At 40.6% G+C, this 14,430-nt stretch overlaps 1 protein-coding gene across 3 annotated transcripts in view; it reads left to right on the top strand.

Moving 5' to 3' along the window:
- The window catches only part of LDAH (lipid droplet associated hydrolase), a 146,579-nt gene that overhangs the window by 44,840 nt on the left and 87,309 nt on the right, over positions 1–14,430 (top strand). The gene's annotated exons all lie outside the window — the stretch shown is intronic.

Raw genomic sequence — 14,430 nt, forward strand, 5'->3', positions numbered from 1 at the left:
AAGGGAATTTAGACACTTTAAATATGTATTCAGCTGTAGCCCATCTTGGAAAAACATATTGCTCTACCAGGGTACTTAAGAATGTTTGTCGGGCCAGTGCTGCAGCTCACTAGGCTAATCCTCCACCTGTTGCACCGGCACCCTGCGGTTCTAGTCCCAGTTGCGGTGCTGGATTCTGTCCTGGTTGCTCCTCCTCCAGTCCAGCTCTCTGCTGTGGCCCAGGAGTGCAGTGGAGGATGGCCCAAGTCCTTGGGTCCTGCACCCACATGGGAAGGAGGAAGCATCTGGCTCCTGGCTTTGGATCTGCGCAGCGTGCCAGCCGTAGCAGCCACTTGGGGGAGTGAACCAACGGAAAAAGGAAGCCTTTCTCTCTGTCTCTCTCTCTCTCTCTCACTGTCTAACTCTGCCTGTCAAAAAAAAAATAATAATGTTTTTGAAGAAATGAAATAAGGGGCCCATGTTATGACACAGCAGGTTAAGCCACTGCTTACAACACCAGCCTTCTATATTAGAGTGCCAGTTAGAGTCCCAGCTACTCTAAATACAGTCCAACTCACAGCTAATTTGCTTGGGAAGGTAGTGGATGATGTCCCAAGTACTTGGGCCCCTGCCACCTACATAGGAGAACAGGATGGAGTTCTAGGCTTCTGGCTTTGGCCTGGCCCAGCCCTGGGTGTTGTGGCCATTTGGAGAGTGAACCAATGGGTGGAAGGTATCTACTGCTGTGTCTCTCCCTCTTCTCTCACTCTGGCTTTAAAATATGTAAAGTAAATGTTTAAAAAAAAATTTTAAGAAGAGTTTGTAGGGCCGGCACCACGGCTCAATAGGCTAATCCTCCACCTTGCGGCGCCAGCACACTGGGTTCCAGTCCCAGTCGGGGCGCTGGATTCTGTCCCGGTTGCCCCTCTTCCAGGACAGCTCTCTGCTGTGGCCTGGGAGTGCAGTGGAGGATGGCCAAAGTGCTTGGGCCCTGCACCCCATGGGAGACCAGGAGAAGTACCTGGCTCCTGCCATCGGATCAGCACGGTGCACCAGCCACAGCGCGCCGGCCGTGGCGGCCATTGGAGGGTGAACCAACGGCAAAAGGAAGACCTTTCTCTCTGTCTCTCTCTCTCACTGTCCACTCTGCCTGTAAAACAAAACAAAACAAAAAAAAAAAAAAGAAGAAGAATTTGTAGAAGTCCATGGAAAGAATATCAGGATCTCAGATAAAGATGTAAAGGGCACAAACAAGTAATTCACTGAAGAAGTAGCTAAGAAAATACATTAAAAAATGTGTACCTACTACAATGTATAACACAGTGCTTAATAAATTAGCATATAATAGTACTTCAGTAGTAGTATGCAACTGATGCCTGATGAATATAACTCAACAGTTATCAAAATTAACTGCTATTGTTGCAGAATTTAAAATAAAAAGTTGTGCTGTGTTTAAGTGTATACTTCTGTTTGCATTTTTAGAAATTCTGAACAGGTAACCAGGTAGTTTATATCTAAGGTGGTTAGGAGTAAAGGTTGTATCAGAGTGGAGACTCTGTGTTGTTTCTTCTTTTCCACAGTGCTCAGATATTACCAGAAAAGAATAAAACTTATAAAAAGAGTTCATACCCCCTTGAACTTACTAATCCTTTTCTTGAAATCTATATTAAGAAAATAACCTCAAAGGTACAGAAAGCACTTAAACAAAAATAGCATTTATTATAACAAAAAAAAGGAAATATATTAATGTCTAACTCTAAAGGAAAAGTTAAGTAGAATATGTAATGAGAAGCCATTAAAATTATATTTTTAAAAGATATAATAAAAAGTTTATAGATTTTTTTAAAGATTTATTTTATTTATTTGAATTGCACAGTTACAGAAAGAGAAAGGGAAGGAGGGACGGAGGGAAGGAGAGAGAGAGAAAGAGAGAGAGTAAGAAAGATCCTCCACTTGCTAGTTCAGTCCCCAAATGGCCACAACAGCCAGGGCTGGGCCAGACGAACACTCATATAGGATGCTGGTGTCACAGTCTCAGGCAGCGGCTTTAACCTGTACCCCACAACGCTGGTCTCAGTTACAAAATATTAAGAATGTAAGAATGTAGAGAGAATATATAAGTGCCACTATCTTAGGAAACATCATCCATGAAAAAGCTCAAAAACAAAATTACTCTTGTGTTTCAGTGGTGAATTTAAGGGTGGCTTTTTTTTTCCTATTTATTTTTTGCTTTGTAAATTTCCTGTAATGGCATGTGTTTCCTCATTATTATACTCATCTAATACTCATCTAATTGTCAAACTTCTTTTTTTTTTTTTTCATTTATTTGACAGGTAGAGTTGTAGACAGTGAGAGAGAGAGACAGAGAGAAAGGTCTTCCTTCCATTGGTTCACCTCCCAAATGGCCACTACGGCCAGAGCTACACCAGTCCAAAGCCAGGAGCCAGGTGCCTCCCCCTGGTCTCCTATGCGGGTACAGGGGCCCAAGCACTTGGGCCATCCTCCACTGCCTTCCTGTGCCACAACAGAGAGCTAGACTGGAAGAGGAGCAACCGGGACTAGAACCCGGTGTGTCTATGGGATGCCAGCGCTGCAGGCAGAGGATTAAGTGAGCCACGGCATCTGCCCTGTCATACTTCTTTAAGCAAGTTGATCATATAGAAACTTGGTCCAGGAACAATCTTTATAAATCATATTTACTTTTTTGTTGTCAAGTTCAATCCTTCTCATGACTTAGCCACATTAACCTACCAACCTTTTGTTGCCAACCTTTTGGGCACAATGTAAGTTATAGACAAAATGACAAATATATACAGGTTGGGTATCCCTTGTCTGAAATGCTTGGAACTAGAAGTTTCAGATTTGGGAGTTTAGCAAATTTTGGAATGTTTGCATGAATTTTACCGGTTAAGCATCCCTAAACTAAAACTATGAAGTGCAAAATGCCTTCAGTGCTTATAAACTTGGATTTGGGAACATTTTGGATTTTGAATTTTTAAATTAGGAATGCTCAGCCTGAATAAAGCCAAGTGCCATTCTGCATGAAAACTTGACAAAGATTTTTGTAGTTTGTTTCACAGTGGTAGAGTAAAAAATTAAGAGTAAAGTTAAAAGTAATGTCAACCTCTTGTTTTTCCTTCAAGAAAACCTACCCCTAAGACCAGTCAGTAGTGGTATTGTCACTATCACCATCTTTGTTGGCACCAACTAGCCTCTCCTCTGACCCTACCCTCCTCCTACTCCCACCCCTTTTTACCTGCTCTTCTTTCCCCACTTAATTATCTAGACTTTCTGCCTTCCTTGAAATTTTTATCAACACTGCCTTTCTCCTTCCCCCAAGATAATTTAGGTTGCTGATAAGTAATGTCTTTTGATGGCCTGCTTCATGATTTTATTTGATGCAATAACGAAATCATACATGAGAATTAGCATCATTCATCTGTTATGTCAAAATTGGCCTTATGTGAAAAATACAGCCATATTTGAGTTTCTTCTGATTATGAGATTCATAGTGATAGGATATTAAGAGGCTATGGGGTATTTTGGCTTGGCTCAGCCCCAGCCATTGCAACCATTTGGGGAGTGAACCAGCAGATTGAAGAGCGTTTTGTGTGTGTGTGTGTGTGTGTGTCCTCTCTTTGCACTCTTTCAAATAAATAAATATATAAATAATAAATCTTCAGGACAACACTCTGGTATTGTGGGTTGGACCACTGCCTGCATTGCTGCACTTCGGTCCAGCTCCCTGCTGCTGTGCATGGGGGAACGGTGGGGGATGGACCAGGTGCTTGGGCCCCTCCACCCACCTGGGAGACCCAAATGGAATTTCTGGCTCCTGGCTTCAGCCTGGCCCAGCCCTGGCTGTTGCAGCCATTTGGGGAGTGAACTGATGGATGGAGGACTTCTCTCTGTCTGCCTCTGTCTGCTTCTCTGTGACTCTGCCTTTCAAATAAAGAAGTCTTTAAAATAAATAAATAAATCTTTAAAAAAAGTGCAAACTGTTGAAATCTTTACTTAATATATACTAAATTGATCTTCTGTATATAAAGATAATTGAAAATGAATCTTGATATGAATGGAATGGAAGAGGGAGCGGGAGATGGGAGGGTTGCAGGTGGGAGGGAAGTTATGGGGGGGAGGAAGCCACTGTAATCCAAAAGCTGTACCTTGGAAATTTATATTTATTCAATAGAAGTTAAAAAAATTGATGTTTTTAAATTTTAAATTACAGTTATTTATTGCTGCTATGGTAATCAAGTTGGCTGTTGGATATTGATTTTGTATCCTGCAACCTGGATAAAATCACTTATTATTTCCAGGTTGTTTTCTTTATATATTCTTTGGGATTATCTACATTGAAAAGCATGTTATCTGTGAATAAGGAAAGCTTTATTTTTTTCTTTGCGATCTTATATATTCTGTTTCTTTTCTTTGCTTGATTAGACTTGCTAGAAATTCTAGTATGTTATTATATCAGAGTTGAAGAGACTGTAATCTTCCTTTGTTCCCAACAGTAGCACAGGGAGAAAACAGTTTTTCACCGCGACTTATGGTGTTGGCTGTGGCTCTTATTTACAAATATCTTTTGTTAGGTTAAGGAAATTTCCTTCTGCTCCTACTTTATGGAGAGTTTTAATCATGAAACCTTGCTGAATACTCTTTCTTCACCTACCGATATGATCATATAATTTTTCTTATTTAGTCTGTGAGTTACATTGATTGGTTTTTGAATGTTGAAAACAGTCTTGCATGCCTGAGATAAATACCATCTAGTTGTGATATATTATCTTTTGTATATTTTGCTGTGTTAACTTTACTAATATTTGGTTAAGGGATGTTGTGTATCAATTAATGAGAGCTATCAGAGTACAGTTTTCATTTTCTGAAGTGTCTCCTTTTGGTTTTTATATTAAGATAAAAATTACCTAAGAAGGGGGGGTTCTTCTTTGCTTGAAGATATTGTGTATATGTGTATATTTGGTATTACTTCTTCCCTGTGTATCTCATAGAATTCAACAATGAAGCCATCCATGCCTATCGTTTTCTATTTTGGAAGATTTTTAATTATAAATTCAATTTTTTGGTTTTTGTTTTGTTTTGTTTTGTTTTTGACAGGCAGAGTGGACAGTGAGAGAGAGAGACAGACAGAGAGAAAGGTCCTCCTTTTTCTGTTGGTTCACCCTCCAAATGGCCGCTGCGGCTGGCGCGCTGCGGCCAGCGCACCGCACCAATCTGAAGCCAGAAGCCAGGTGCTTCTCCTGGTCTCCCATGCAGGTGCAGGGCCCAAGGACTTGGGCCATCCTCCACTGCACTCCTGGGCCACAGTGGAGAGCTGGACTGGAAGAGGAGCAACCGGGACAGAATCCGGCACTCTGACTGGGACTAGAACCCGGTGTGCTGGCGCCGCAGGCAGAGGATTAGTCTATTGAGCCATGGCGCCGGCCATATAAATTCAATTTTTAAAACAGTATAGGATACTCAAGTTGTCTGTATCTCCTTGAATGAATTTTGATAGATTGTTTTGAAGACTTGTTCTGTATCATCTAAGTTATTAAATCTGTGGGCTTAGAAAAAACAAGAGGCTGAGGAGTATGAGTGAGTGTCATATCCTAAGGCAGACTGTTGTCTTTGTGACCCTTGCAGTTGAATGGATTCAGATCTGGAAAGTATACCTTGCACCTTGACATACCTCAGATTTGGTCACAGAAGAGCAAATTCATAGACTCTCAGCAGATGGAGCATAACTGTCAGAAGAAATGAGGAGGAGGAGAGTGGAAACAGATGAACAAAATTCTGTGAAATTTCCTTTTTGTGGCTATTGTGTATTCCACCCAGAAGTTTCTTTCTAGGTCTGTTTGTGGAGTTGAGAAATATGAATGTGACCTAAAAAGGCTCCCTAATATATAGGAACCCAGAATGTAAGAGCTTGTTTTACTCTTACTTCTTGCTTATATAGAAAAATCTGTGAACAATATGCAGTATAGGCCACAAAAAATTCCCTGAAGTGGAAAAAGCCTAGAAGGCACTAAAGGAAAGAAACTTCACAGAAGTTAAATGTGGGTGCTTTGAGATCTCACTTCCAGGCCAGTTCAGATTGATTGTGTTTGGTTTTGAAGAAACAAGGTTGTCATTTATCAGGGAATTACACTGGTGAGAAGATGAAAGACAAGCCAGCATCCTTTCTGGTAGTGTGTCCCTGGGAAACCAGATAGTAAATCATCCTCCAGCATCAGTCCTACAGAGACCAGAGGGAGCCTGCATGAATGATTACAGACAGTCCAGAAACCCCATGTCAACAAATAATTTTAGTTTATCCCCTCACCAGTATAGTTTCGGAGGCTTCTACAGCAAGCCAAATTGAGTGTTAGAGACTCAGCCTTTTCCTGTTTCATAACCGAGGGCCCTTGGGAGCTTCTGTGCCCTTCAGCAAAGGAGACACTCTCTGAGGTCTTCAGTAATACTGTAGTAATGCTGATTGCACTGATTCAGAGGAGATTTCATAAAAATGTAGGGACAGATGCTCATTATCTGGGGGCTGGGAAATTCTTCTTAAGGTCATTTGAGGGCAGATGACCTCCATTTATCCCCTTCCATTTGTAATCCCAGACCTGTGGCTCCATCCTAATCATTGTAGTTTCTTGTTGTCCACATATACTCTGCACTTTCCATCTTGGGCCATTGTTAAACAACTTCCTTTCTGTCTTGTCTCACAACACCTCATGGATGGCTTGTGTCTGTCTTTTAAAATCATCTCAATGGGTCAGCACTATAGTGCAGTGGGTAAAGCCACCGCCTTCAGTGCTGGCATCCCATATGGGTGCCAGTTCGAGTCCCGGCTGCTCCACTTCCGATCCAGCTCTCTGCTATGGCCTGGGAAAGCAGGGGAGGATGACTCAAGTCCTTGGGCCCCTGCTCCCACATGGGATACCCAGAAGAAGTTCCTGGCTCCTGGCTTCATACTCGCCTGGCTCTGGCTGTTACAGCCAATTGAGGAGTGAACCAGTGGATGGAAGACCTCTCTCTCTCTCTCTTCTGTCTTTGCCTCTCTGTAACTCTGCCTTTCAAATACATAAACATATCTTTAAAAAAAATTTCATCTCAAACACAAATTCCTACACGAACTCTTTCCGGTTCTTCTGGTCATTTTTATTCCGTCTTTCCTTTTTAACACTTTTTCTTGTAATTCTTATATACTCAACCTTCTGTTATATCAACTGTGTATTTACTTGATTTTTCTGTTAGCTTTTTTTAAAAATTAAGCTATAATTTACCTACAGTAACTTTTTTTATTCTCCTTGCTTCTTTTGACCTGTATTTGAGTTCACTGATCCTCAATAGAGCTTTGTATAAACGCCTTAAAACTCATCTGTTACAGTCTCAATTTCATTTTATTTTTTGCTTATAGAATTTCCATTTTATGTTTATACTTTAGTTAATAATTCCTAGAATTCTCTATCTTTCCACTTAGTTTCTTGATCATATTAATCATTTATTTTAAACTCCCTGTCTGATGTTATTCTCCTTTGTACCATCTTAAAATTACTTTTATTCTTCAGAGTTCGCAGATGACCTAAGCTGAAATAAATATTGTGTCTGATAGTTGCAGTATCAAAATCTCATGTGACTGCATTTCTAGTTTTTCTTTGTGCCACTCTGTTTTAGTAATATTGTCTTGTCCATTGGTATTGGGATTCCCGCAGAGAAATAGAACCAGTGAGATGTATACACACAGAAAAAGGTTTATTTTAAGGAATTGGGCCACGTGATGATAGAGGTTGACAAATACCCAGATCTCTTGTTGACAAGCTGCAGACCCAGAAGAGCCAATGGTGTAATTCCAATCCCAGCCTGGAAGGCAAGAGAACCAGAAGAATTGAACGTGTAATTCCAGTCTGAAGGCATTGAAAACAGGGTTTCAATTTGAGTCTGAAGGTAGAAAAAACCCAGTGCCCAGTTTGAAAGCAGTCGGGCAAAGGGAATTCATTCTTACGCAACTTCTTGATTCTGTTCATGCCTTCTACTAATTGGATGAGGTCCACCCACACTAGGAAGAATAATCTGCTCTACCTAGTGCCTCAATTCAAATATGACTCTCATCTAGAAACACTTTCACAGACATACTCAGAACTTTTGACCAAATGCCTAGGCACGTCATGTCCCAGTCAAGTTGACAAAATTAACCATCACAACTTGGTAAGTTTTTTAATTGAACATCTGACATTATATGTGAAAAATCACTAAAATATTTTTTAACTTTTATTTAATGAATATAAATTTCCAAAGTACAGCTTATGGATTACAGTGGCTTCCCCCCCCCATAACTTCCCTCCCACCCACAACCCTCCCCTTTCCCGCTCCCTCTCCTCTTCCATTCACATCAAGATTCATTTTCAATTCTCTTTTTATACAGAAGATCAGTTTAGTATATATTAAGTAAAGATTTCAACAGTTTGCACCCACATAGAAACACAAAGTGAAAAATACTGTTTGAGTACTAGATATAGCATTAAATCACAATGTACAGCACATTAAGGACAGAGATCCTAGATGAGGAGTAAGTGCACAGTGACTCCTGTTGTTGACTTAACAAATTGGCACTCTTGTTTATGGCATCAGTAATCACCCTAGGCTCTTGTCATGAGTTGCCAAGGCTATGGAAGCCTTTTGAGTTCACCGACTCTGATCATATTTAGACAAGGTCATAGTCAAAATGGAAGTTCTCCCTTCAGAGAAAGGTACCTCCTTTTTTGATGACCTGTTCTTTCCACTGGGATCTCACTCGCGGAGATTTTTCATTTAGGGTTTTGTTTTCTTTGTTTGTTTGTTTGTTTTGACGGAGTGTCTTGGCTTTCCATGCCTGAAATACTCTCATGGGCTTTTCAGCCAGATCTGAATGCCTTAAGGGCTGATTCTGAGGCCAGAGTGCTGTTTAGGACATCCACCATTCTAAAAAATCATTAAAATATTATAAAGCCCTTATCTTCCTCCAAGGAGGATTTACTTTTGCTTCCAACTAGCAGTTACAATTGTAATCACTTTGATGTCAAGAGGAATTGGGTGGAACCACATACATGTTTGTGGAGGCTGGTCTGTTTCCAGTTAATCACCACTTAACTGGATGTAGCACTTCAGTAGTTCCTACTGAAAACCTGGGTGCCTTGTCACGGGTGTTGTCCCCTAAACCTCCATAAAATTTCCTTAAACTCTTCAGCTTCTTGGCCTCCAATTTACTGCTGTCAAAGCAGAAAATACCTAAGAAAAGGTATTTCAGCACTTTTCTATGAGTTTCCTTTTCCCTAGGATCTTGGCCCTTCAGATTCCCTAACCCTTGATGCTTTCAGTGGGACTATGAAAATATTTCCCCAACTTTTCTAATTGTTCTTGGCAGGAAGGGTGCTCTGCAACAAGGTAGTCCAGCAGCCCACCCCCATCCACATGGTTACCAGCAGTGGCCTGGCTTCAGGTCCTTCTGGCTCTGCAGTTGACAAGTGTGTCATTTTGAATTTTTGACTCTATATTAGAACTGTTTTGTTCTCTGGAATGTGTTGCCATCTCTATTTTATACCCAATATTTTGATAGTGTTTGTTATAATGTTTTATCATTTTTAATCTGAAAGTGGCATACTTATATACTGAGAAGTTCTTATACTTTTTTCCTGTCTTCTTGTTTTCTCATTGTTCATGTATTATGCTTATAGAAATAATTCTGTTGCTTTATTTTCTTTTCCGTTGTTCATCTCTTCTGTTTTTAAGTACTATATGGTGAAAAATATTGGATATTTCCCTAATTTTGTTTTCCATTTTCCGATTTCCAACTCATCTTACTAATCTTTTGATTTCAGCATTCATGCAAATAGTTTCTAAAAAAAATCTCTTATTCTCTGTCCCCTTTCTGTAGACTCCTTTTTCTTTCATGGTTTTCATTCATGGATGCAGCTGTGAACAAAAACAGAAAAGAAAAAAAAAAGATTTCTACCTTCACAGAATTTGAGGTCTCCTGAGGAGAGATAGAAATAAGCATAAAAATGAGTAAATTTTTATGTTCAAAGATGGTACTATCTTGATAAAAATAGTGCAAGATAAAGGGGATTGGAAGTGCCTTAGGTAGGGGATAGAGGGCAGTGGTGGACTACAAGTGATTTTTTAACACTTTGTTTGGAAGTACTTGGAAACTTACAAAAAGTTTCAAAAAAAGAACATAATATTTACTTTACTCAGATTTACCTATTGTTAGTATTTTAACTCATTTGCTTTATTTTCTCTCTCTGCTGTACACACACACACACACACACACACATATAATACTTCTTGCTGAACCATTTGAGGATAAATTAAGTATATCATGATCCCCTTATCTCTATATACATCCTTAAATGTGCAGTTATTAACAATAGAAATTTTCTCTTACCTAACCACAGTATAGCTACCAACTCTATAAATTTAATATTGACGTAATATTTTAATCCGCCTTCCCCGTCAACACCCTTTATACCAATTCTTCCCTCCAGTGTGGAATCTAGTCTGTAATTAATATTGCATTGAGTTGTCATTTCTATATTCTCCTTTAGTCAGAAACATGTCAGTGGCATTCCTTTTTTTTTTTTTTCATAAAACTGACATTTTGAAGAATATACTTCCTTAATTAAAAAAAAACTAAGAACAACATCCTTGATTTTATGGTTGTCTCATATTTACTTATGATTAAGGTTATACATTCTTGTCTACAATGCCACATAGGTGATACTATATTCTCAGAGTGATGCATCTGTAGGCACATAATATCCAGCTGCTCCCCATTGTTGATTTTGATCACCCAATTAAGATGTTACCCAGACTTTCTCCACTGCATAAATAATTTATGGGGGAGATACATTTAAGATCATGTCAGTACCCTGCTCTTAATCAAAATTTTCCCCAAATTTAGTGTCCATTGTTTATCTGTGCCTGTTCCTGGTCCAATATTCACCATGATGGTTGTAAAATGATTTTCTGACTCAAGTGCTCCTTCCGCATGTACCAGCTGGCACTCAGTATTCTACTATAAGCAAGGGTTCTCTTTTCTCTCATTTATATGTGTATTATGTGTTTGTCAGTACATACTTCTGAACTTCTGTTTTGTGAAAGGTATCTGATTTACTTCTCTATTTCATTATTTTGGTGATGAAACTGCTTCGTATCTGGCCACTGGGAACTCCTTCATTTGGGCTCCTGTTGTGTACTACACTTTTAAGCAAGATAGTCATTACATCTCATTGAGAAGTTTGCTGCCAAAGGCAGAGTTAGCCACATGGCTTGCTAGAGAACAAGGATCTCAAGCAATAGAAATAGTTATTACAAAGGTGTAAAGGCCAGGAATAAGCAAGGAGACCAGTGTGAACATGAACAGCATGTGGGCTAATAGGAGAGGCATCTATATGACTTAGCTTTTATTCTGAATAAACAGAGAAAGACCATTCTGGCTGGCTGCTGTGTTTAGAAGAGACTATAGGAGAACAAAAATTGAGGCAGGGAAGCCAGCTGTGAGGCGATGGCAGTCATTCAGGTAAGCATGTGGATTAGAGCCTGGAGGTAGCAGTTGAGATGATGAAAAGAAATCTGTGCATTTCTGTTGATACAGAAGCTGAAGAACTTCATAATTGATCAGTTATGGAGTATGAGAGAGTACTAAGAGTGGTACTATTAAAGTTTTGGACTGAGCAACAGGAAGGGTGAGCTGCCATCAACTGGATTAAGAAATATGGAGTGGACTAGGTTTGTAGAAGATTGGAAGTTTAGTTTTGAAACATTAACTTTGAGATGTTGTTTAGACATCTCAAGTCAAAATGTAGAATAGGAATTTAGATAAAAATAAAGTCTTGTGTGTCAGCTATCAAAGGAGATTGAACAATAGAGACCAGAAAAGTGAGAGGGTAAAAACCAGTGAATGTGGTATCCTTAGAGCCAACTAAAATGAGTGTGCCAAGGACAGGAGTGGACACCTCTTGCCAGTGAGTCATTAGTTTACATCGCAGGAGACTAAGAATTGACTGCTGTGTTTAGTGATGGGGAGGTCTTTGGTAACGTTGAGCAGCTTCAGTTCATTGGGAGAAGTAAAAGCTTTTCAGCCTCTGTTGTGCTTCAGGGTACTTCCTTCCCGGCTTCAGTGTAATGAATGAGCCACCCTTTTCTTTTATCCTCCTCTGGAGGCACTGTCACTCAGCTGTACTCTGTCTCTTCCTTTGTCTGCTTCCTAACTGAAAGCCCACTGGCATCTCTTGTCTACTGTCAGTATCCTCTTGTCCTCTGGATTCTACTGGGTTTCTGTCTTTTTGATTTCTTATTTTCCTTTAAATTACCTTTTGAGGAAAACAGAAATAAATGAGTAGGTTCAATCTGCATTTTTAGCCGTAAGTGCAAATTGTTCTTTAAACCATGACAGTCATGTGTTGTAACTAGAATTAATGTAGAAGCCATAGACAGTTAAGACTGGAAACTTTTACTGCATTGTGTGATATTTCTTTTTGCAGCATCTTTGCCTTTCCCACACTCTCCCTCTATATCCTGTGTCCAGCAGTCATATATAACTATAACCTCCCATCCCACCAACAAATGCAAGAGTGAAATCTGCCATTAAATCACCTTCTTGAATTTATTTTGTGTATTGTAAAATCCAGATGGCTACATACAGATGTATACTTTTTGAAAACATCCAATCAGTCATGGTATTTTTATTTCCATTGAGTTTATTTTAGTCACCTTTATTTGAGCAATTATGCAGGATCTGACCAGGCTTAGAAAAGGGAGACAGTGGCTAAATCAACATAATACAAGTCTGGACTTCAAATTTTAGAGAGTTGGTTTAAAAAAAAAATAATTTCTGGGCAGACATTGTGGTAAAACACATTAAGCCAAGCTTTAGAACACCTGCATCCCATATCAGAATGCCTAATTCAAGTCTCTGCTACTCCACACTTTTGGTCCACCTTCCTGCTAATGTACTTGAGGGTTCCTTCCACCCTCATGGGAGACTTGGATGGAGTCCCTGCCTCCTGGTTTTGGTCTGGTCTAGACCTGACTGTTACAGACATTTGGGGAGTGAATCAGCAGATGGAAGATCTCTCTCTTCTCTCTTCTCTCTCTTCTCTCTTCTCTCTCTCTTCTCTCTCTTCCTCTCCCCCTTCCTCTCCTCCATCATTCCACCTTTCAAATAACTAAAATAAATCTTTTAAAAAAAAGAATTTCTGTGTGTTTTCATAGCAAAGATGAGACTTTTTATAAGTAAATAAGCAAGTGTGATATTGAAACTTGCGTTAATTTATCCAAGTTGCTATGCAGTAATAGACAGTGGCGTGTGCATCACTGCATTGCACTAGAAGTGCAGAAGATTACAGCACCGGGAAGCTGGAGCTGGCATTCTAGTCAGAGAACCAGATTGACCTGGTCTGTTGGATTTGGGTGTTTAGAGAGTTTCCCTTTGAAGCTGTGTGTTTCTTTGGCTTTTCAGAAGACACAGTTTAGAGGAGCTAAAAAGCTATAATCACAATTTCCGCTAGGTGAATTTCTGGATTCTCTGAAAGTGACTCTCTGTGGGTGTGATGAGGCCGTAGTCAAGGACTGCTGGCAGCCGTCAGCAGCTGGGAGAGGCAGGGAGGGAGTGACTCCTCCAGAGCGAGAGCCTCCTGGTGGAATGCAGGCTGCTGACATCCTGCTTGCAGCCCAGCGATGCCGAGCTGGCCTCTAGAACTGAGAAGCTTTCTGTTCATTGAAGCCACCAGATTGCAGTAGTTTATCACAGCAGCCAAGGGTGACTCACATGAAAGTCTACAGAAATTTCTGGGAGGGACAGGGGTTGTGGGGGTTGTGGCACAGCAGTTAAGCTGCTGCTTGGATGCCTCTATTCCATGTTGGAGTTCCTGGGTTCAAGTCCCATCTCTGCTTCCTATCCAGGTCCTCCCAGTACACACTCTGGGAGACAGCAGATAACGGCTCAAGTGCTTGGGTCCCTACCATCCATATGGGATACCTGGATTAAGTTCCAAGCTCTGGGTTTGGCCCACCTGGCCCCAGCTGTTGCAGGCATTCTTGTGGAGTGAACCAACTGATGGAATATCTCTCCCTTTCTCCTTCTCTCTTTCCTTCCCTTCCTCCCTGCCTTCCTTCTTTCCTCCTTTCCTCCATCTCCCCCTGTGTCATTCCAATAAATAAATAGAACCTTTAAAAAATATCATGGAAAGGACAGTGCCATGGCTCACTAGGCTAATCCTCCGCCTGCAGCACCGGCACCCCAGGTTCTAGTCCCGGTTGGGGCGCCGGGTACTTGTCCCAGTTGCTCCTCTTCCAGTCCAGCTCTCTGCTGTGGCCCGGGAAGGCAGAGGAGGATGGCCCAAGTGCTTGGGTCCCTGCACCTGCATGGGAGACCGGGAGGAAGTACCCGGCTCCTGGCTTTGGATCTGCACAGCACTGGCCGTGGCC

This window comes from Oryctolagus cuniculus, chromosome 2, assembly GCF_964237555.1.
Source record: "Oryctolagus cuniculus chromosome 2, mOryCun1.1, whole genome shotgun sequence".
NCBI classification, from domain to species: domain Eukaryota; kingdom Metazoa; phylum Chordata; class Mammalia; order Lagomorpha; family Leporidae; genus Oryctolagus; species Oryctolagus cuniculus.